This window comes from Neovison vison, chromosome 1, assembly GCF_020171115.1.
Source record: "Neovison vison isolate M4711 chromosome 1, ASM_NN_V1, whole genome shotgun sequence".
NCBI classification, from domain to species: domain Eukaryota; kingdom Metazoa; phylum Chordata; class Mammalia; order Carnivora; family Mustelidae; genus Neogale; species Neogale vison.
The window spans coordinates 205547334-205554079 of record NC_058091.1 but is presented as its reverse complement, the minus strand read 5'-3'; the positions used below and the strand labels follow the sequence as shown (position 1 = coordinate 205554079).

General features: G+C 37.1%; 1 non-coding gene across 1 annotated transcript; it reads right to left on the bottom strand.

Annotated features, from left to right (window-relative positions):
- Window positions 1-585: 585 nt before the first annotated feature.
- LOC122897452 lies at window positions 586-733 on the bottom strand. Its single transcript, XR_006382538.1, has one exon. It is a non-coding gene; the product is annotated as a U4 spliceosomal RNA (small nuclear RNA).
- Window positions 734-6746: the final 6013 nt, after the last annotated feature.

The following is a 6746-nucleotide window of genomic DNA, read 5'->3' as shown; positions in this document are numbered from 1 at the left end:
CCATTTTTATGGGAAAAAGCTTAGATTGGAAGATTGGGAACTATAGCCACAGTTTTTCCTTCAACTATATTATGCACAAGTAAAGAAAAGGCAAGAATAATTCACTCTTCATTAGGAATTATTTACCTTTGCTACATTCCTCTTTCCTCTTTCTCTTTCCCCTCTCCTCCTCCTCGTAAAAATTAAAGCACAATTTTCATTACCTACGTGGTGCTTCTTAAAAAGTAAAGCAATAGGGATGCCTGGGAGACTCGGTGGATTAAAGCCTCTTCCTTTGGCTCAGGTCATGATCCCAGGATCCTGGGATCAAGCCCCACATCAGGCTCTCTGCTCAGCAGGGAGCCTGCTTCCTCCCCCCGCCCCCACTGCCTGCCTCTCTACCTACTTGTGATCTCTGTCTGTCAAATAAATAAATAAAATATTTTAAAAAAAGAGAGAGAGAGAAGTAAAGCAATAAACCCTCCTTGTATAGCCTGAGTTAAGACTATCTGGTGTCTTCATTGACATTTTACTGAAGTGTTAACTCTTAAAGTTGGGGCTGATAAGGACACCTCTTGGTTCATTTAATTGCAAACGAATGCTGGACATTTAAACTATGATGAAAAGTAGTAGTAATATAACAAACCACTAAGTTTTCACATGGCTACATTTTTTTCTTTTTCCTTTTTTTAATTAGCAATAATTGCGCCTCGGATAAACCTCATTGGCTATGATACTGCCACTGCGCAAAGCTCTTTTTCCTTTTTTTAATTGTTAAAATATACATAACATAAAATTTACCATCTTAACTGCGTTACGTGTACAGTCCCAGTGTATTAAATACATTTACACTGTTGTACAACTAGCAACTCCACTATCTCTGCAACTCTTTTCCTTTTTTTTATAAAACTGAAACTTTGTACCCATTAAATAATCACTTCCCATTCTCCCTTCCCTCTGGACCCTGATAACTACCATTCTACATTCTGTCTTTATGATTTTGACTTTTGACTACTCAACTATTTCATATAGTTTGTCTTTTTATGACTGGCTTATTTCACTTAGCCATAATGTCCTTAAGTTTGATCCATATTGTAGCATATTACAGAATTTTCTTTCCTCTTTTAAATATGCGAATAGCACAATGTTACATTACTTCCAGGTGTACAACAAAGTGATTTGACAAGTTTATGGTTATACTATGCTCACCCCAAGTGTAGCTACAACCTGTCACCAGGTAACACTTTTACAGTACCATTGACTAAATTCTCTATGCTGAATTCCTGTGACGTATTCATCCCATAACTAGTAGCCTATATCCCCTCCTCTTCTTCACCCTATCTCCTTCACCCTATTTTGCCTATCTCCTTTTACCCCTTCCCTCTTGACAATCATCTGTTCTCTGTATTATGGGTATGATTCTGCTTTTTGCTTGTTTTATTTATTTGGTTTGTGGATTCCACATGTAAGTTAAATCATATGGTATTGATCTTTCTCTACCTGATTTATTTCACTTAGCCACATTGATTTATTGTTATTTTCTTCTTTCCAATGCACATAGTAAGAAAAGCCAAGAGAGAAAATGTAGAGGAAAATCAAAATCACCTCTGGCCGGAAAATGTCACAACCTCATAGCAATGATGAACAGAAATCGTAATAATTAATGAGGGTGAAAATTGGCTGCTAAACTTTAAGCCCTTGAGTTAAAGCTAATTGCAAGCCAAAATGTACACAGAGGAACACAAATGTATACAGCTGATCCCCCAATTGTTCACTGACACAAATAAGATGTGCAATGCTTTCCTGATGCTCGAATATTCTCATCCATGTTAAGTCCATTTCACCCAGGACTTTCATGTTACTAATTATTTTCTAAATTCTGATTTGGAAAGTTTTAAAGATTTTCCCATTTTACTGGATACGGTTTTGCAAACTTGATCCATGAAAACTTCTGCAGCAAATAACTATATCCAGACTTTAACTTTTATGTAAGACATATGCCTTTCCCGGTCCTCCCCCAGTCTTTTACAAATCTGTAAATCACAGAATTAGAAGTAACTTCAAGTGGTTCATGTCTAGACTGTAGGTGGAAGTGGCTTGCCGAGATAGAACAGTAAGCCAGGATCAGGAAGGAGAAGACTAAAAATAAAAGTCAGACACCATACAAAGAGCATGACCAGACTTTGAGTGAAAAGACAAGGTTTTATAGTCAGGTGGCAGTGTAGAATCAGGATAACAGCAAAGATGAGGCAACACACTGAGTGAGAAACTAGACAGAGTTTATCTGCTTCTATTATTCTGTGACCATTACTTAATTCAACTGTATTTCATAGTTGACGGTCTGCCGCTTGAAATCAAGGACTTTGCTTATCCAGATTGGTGGACTTAGGGCATGCTTTATATGACTGCATAAAATGGGAACAAAGTAAATATTGAATGAAGGACTGTGTCAAAAGTCAACTACAGGTATGGGCTCTTTATACAGGTATAAAAATAAAGCACTGTACGAAACAAGAACGCATTCTCTTTATTACAAAAGATTTTCTAAAGGAAAATCTCAACAACAAGGAGTTTCTACTTTTTCTCTTCATTAGCCTATCAAAGTTCAAAAACGTGCAGCTGAAAATGGAGATTACTCTTTCCCAGTGGTTTTCATCCTTGGTGGAGGAAGAGTGGGATTCCTCATAGCTACATGAATCTCAATGAAGTAATAATGAAAACTTGCATAGGATTCTAACTTCTCCAAAGCAGAAACTGTATTGTATGATAAACTTGACACCTAACTCATATTGCGGAGGTCACTCCTGATGAGTCTTCAAAAGCTTTCTGATTTATTTGAAGAGAAGTTGTCAGTCTTGGCAGAGTCTCTCTGATGTCAGGAGGCAGGGTTCAAAGCCTACATTTAAACTTAGAAAGGACTAAAAAGGACACCAAAAAAAAAAGTCCAGGCAAGTTATTTCAGTGTTTTCTGACCTAATCTTAGCATTTCTTATAGTTAGAAAGCCATGTTTTACTGGAATGCTCTATTATTCCCATGGCGGCAGAGCGCCAAATATGGAACCAGCAGGAAGATAGGGCTGGAAAGGATGGTTTCAAGTTCCTTCTCTCTCAAAAGTTAACACACCAGAGTAATGTCAGTGGATTATTCTCAAAGGTTTGTGAGAACAAACGTGACTTTATATGTGGCAAATATGAGGGAAAAGGAGAAGTAGTCTGGATACTGATATAATTGGCATGTAATTTGTCAAACATTTATGCTATTAAAAAAGATACGTGGTTTCAAATACTGAACCCAATACATAATGCTTACAAAACAAATTTCACAGTGTTTTCAAATGAATAGAGTTCTTAAAAAAAATAAAATAAATTCAGTAATTTTGGGGTTGGTAAAAGGTATTCTTGTTTTTATTTTACTTCTTTTTTTTTTTTTTAAGATTTTATTTATTCGACAGACAGAGATCACAAGTAGGCAGAGAGGCAGGCAGAGAGAGAGAAGGAAGCAGGCTCCCTGCTGAGCAGAGAGTCCGATGCGGGGCTCGATCCCAGGACCCTGGGATCATGACCTGAGCTGAAGGCAGAGGCTTTAACCCACTGAGCCACTCAGGTGCCCCTATTCTTGTTTTTATTTTAAATTCCTTTTTCCCAAAAGTTTTAAATTCAAATAAGATTGAGGAGTAATTAAAATAAAATATTGTTTTATTTTATTTTAAGATTTTACTTGTTTATTTAAGAGAGAGAGAGAGAGTATGTGTTCAAGAGAGAACATGAGCAGAGGGGGAGGGGCAGAGTGAGAAGCAGACTCCCTGCAGATCAGGAATCCCAACACAGGACTTGATCACAGGATGCTGGGATCATAACCAGACCTGAAGGCAGAAGCCCAATCATCTGTGCCACCCAGGGGCCCAAGAGGAATTTTTAATATAGACCATTAGGTGGCCCTGAACATACGATAACAGAATTGCAGTTACATAAGAAATTTTCCATATTTTTTTATAAATCTGGATTGAAGTATATAATGGTAAAAGGACATGTTACAGAGATTATTTATAAAATACTTCAGAAAAAAATTGGAGGGAGAACAGATAAAGCAAGTGAGGCAAAATCATGAAAACTGTTGAATTTTTTATAGTTTTCTGAGAATGTGGTTTATTTTTCTCTCTGCATTTGTATGTTTAAGTTTTTTTGGTAGTTTTTACTTAAGTGAAGGTCATATGACATCTGTAAAAATTGAATGGCTTTTAGCAAGCCTGGTATGTGGCACAAAGTGGCTTTTTCAACTGTGTGCATAAACTGAATAAACTAATTTTTGACACAAATTGGTATAAACACTTCACTGTACTGGTTCAATAAAATCAGCTGTTGTTTAAAAATATTTTCCAATGTTAGCTTAGTAAATAGACATAATTTATTTTTTCCCTCTCATTCATTTTTTAAAACATACTTTTTCTTTAACCAAAACTCTTAATTACCTTCTAAGTCACTGAGATACTGAAACTGATGGCAAATCTTGAACTTAAAATTTGTGTATAAAAAGTCATGAAATGTATGGGAATTAGGAAGAGTTCTAGTCAGGTTAGGTCTTCACAGTGTGGCTTCATTTTGGAATGTTCTAAACTCCTAAAATATGAAAACATAAATGCAAAAATATTTTAAAAAAACAAATGCATTCAAACAATCCTCCCCTTGGCCTTCCTATACTAACAGGTATAGGTTTTAACTCCTGACATAATTATTTTCTGGCACACTCACTTTAGATTTTTTTCTGTAAGAACAATATAAAGTATACAGATAAGTAATAAAATAAATGTTCTGGCCAGCTAAGTTTGATATGTGGTCATCAAATATTCCAGAACCATTGTCCAATTTCCAAGGTAGTTTTTCTCCTGTGGTAGTGTTCTTGCATACTCTCACACCTCCTCTGACCTGTGGTTGTCACTTCTCTGGCGGTGACCTCTGTCCTGCTCAGTGGATTAGGTGACTTTACTGTTACAATCCACTGGCTTTGATCCTGAGATGCAAATGTTCTTGGCTAGGCACCATCCCTCTCTGTCTTGGAGTCTCGATCCTTTGTTAGCAGCAAACACTCACTGTGAGCTTGTCACAGTGATTTATGAAAGGCATATTTTACCCAAATAAGAATCTCAGTGGTGTAGCTGGAACTACAAAATCAAAAGCCATCAGCAAGCTGACAGATTGCTTTTTATGCGAGATTGGCCTTTGGGTCTTTTGGAGGAAGAATCCTCTACATATACATGATGAAAGCCAATGCTTGGTCACAAAACTGTGATTGTCAACAGAAAGGAAAAATGTTTATCCAAGTAGAAAGGTACATAGATGGGAATAAATGAGTGTCTCATGATGAACGCATGATCCTTATAGATCCTCCCATTGAATATTCCATTTGTCCCCCCTTCTGGGTCGTTTATTCATTTACTCATTTATTCTTTCATTCTCTCTAATGGGCATTATGCTACATGCTGGCGATAAGACAAAGAGTAAGAGAGATACTACCTCTGCTCGCATAGAATTTACTTTACTGTGGTAGATATTGACAAGTAATCAGGCATCAGGTAAAAGGGAGGTACAGAGAGTAATAGTTCACTCACTCTTCATGGTTATCCCATCTATTTAGAGCTGGAACAAATCGGAAGGCAATATATTTTCCAGATACTTAGGGGGCAACTTCTGCCTTTGCACTTCTATAGGAGAAGACTTAATTAGTGGGAGAAATAGCTTCAAGGAGATCAGCCTTGTGAGTGGAAACCAAAGAGATGATCTAGGCATTCTCAGTAAAGGTGGTCTAGTGTCAGTGTCGAGGCATGAAAAGTTATGAAGGAAAATATGGGGTGGTCAGACTGGGTCCCTTTATTACCACCAGAAGTAGATACAGTTAAGATACCTATCTGAGAATCAGTTGGTTGATTGGTATTCTTTCTGGAACCCTGATCCCTCAACTGCTCTGGGATACCCTGTCACCCCCATCCTGGGAGCGCTCCCTCTGCCTTCTTATTCCACTTGAAGTTCTGCAAACGTGCTTTTTTGAGAGTCAGAGTGTCACAATACAAGATGCTGTTACCATTTATTAATGTGTTCTCACTATCTACTTTATTTTATGCTACAATGAAATGGCTATTTCTAGAAGAGGAAGAATTTTTTGGGCTTCATGGTATCTTTGCTGCCCCTCTCATCATTCTTTAATCCTCCATATGTATTATAAAAATTCCTGTCTTATCATTCCCTAACAGCAAAAAGATACTGCCAATTGCTCAGAAGACCTGACCCATACATAGTAATGGACAGGCAGAGGACAGATATTTGGGAGTAGGAAGGTGAGGAGGAAGAAGGGAGGGGAGCAAGAAATGGAATGAAACAAAGAACTTAGGTTACATAGGTCTGAGAAATGTTCACCATACTGTTGCCGAATACAAATCTGTCGTCTCAGAACTCAGAACTTTGTCGTCTACAAAGTACGTAGAATAAAACACGTAATATCTGTAATAGTTCATTTCATGTGAGAAAGTTGGTTATTTTGGGTGAGGGAAATGAGGAAGAAGTTAAAACACACTTTATTAGAAATCTATAGTTATTCATGGGGTTTGGCTCCTACTTTTCTGTGTGGTCTAGTGATAATCACCTAACATGTTTGGTCTATAGGACCTCATTTATAAAATAAGGCCGACAACAATTCTGAGGAAGAAATTCAAGCAAAAATTATAAGTACAGAAGTTAAGTTCATAAGAGAATTTTGAAGAGTTGGATGAGAGAAT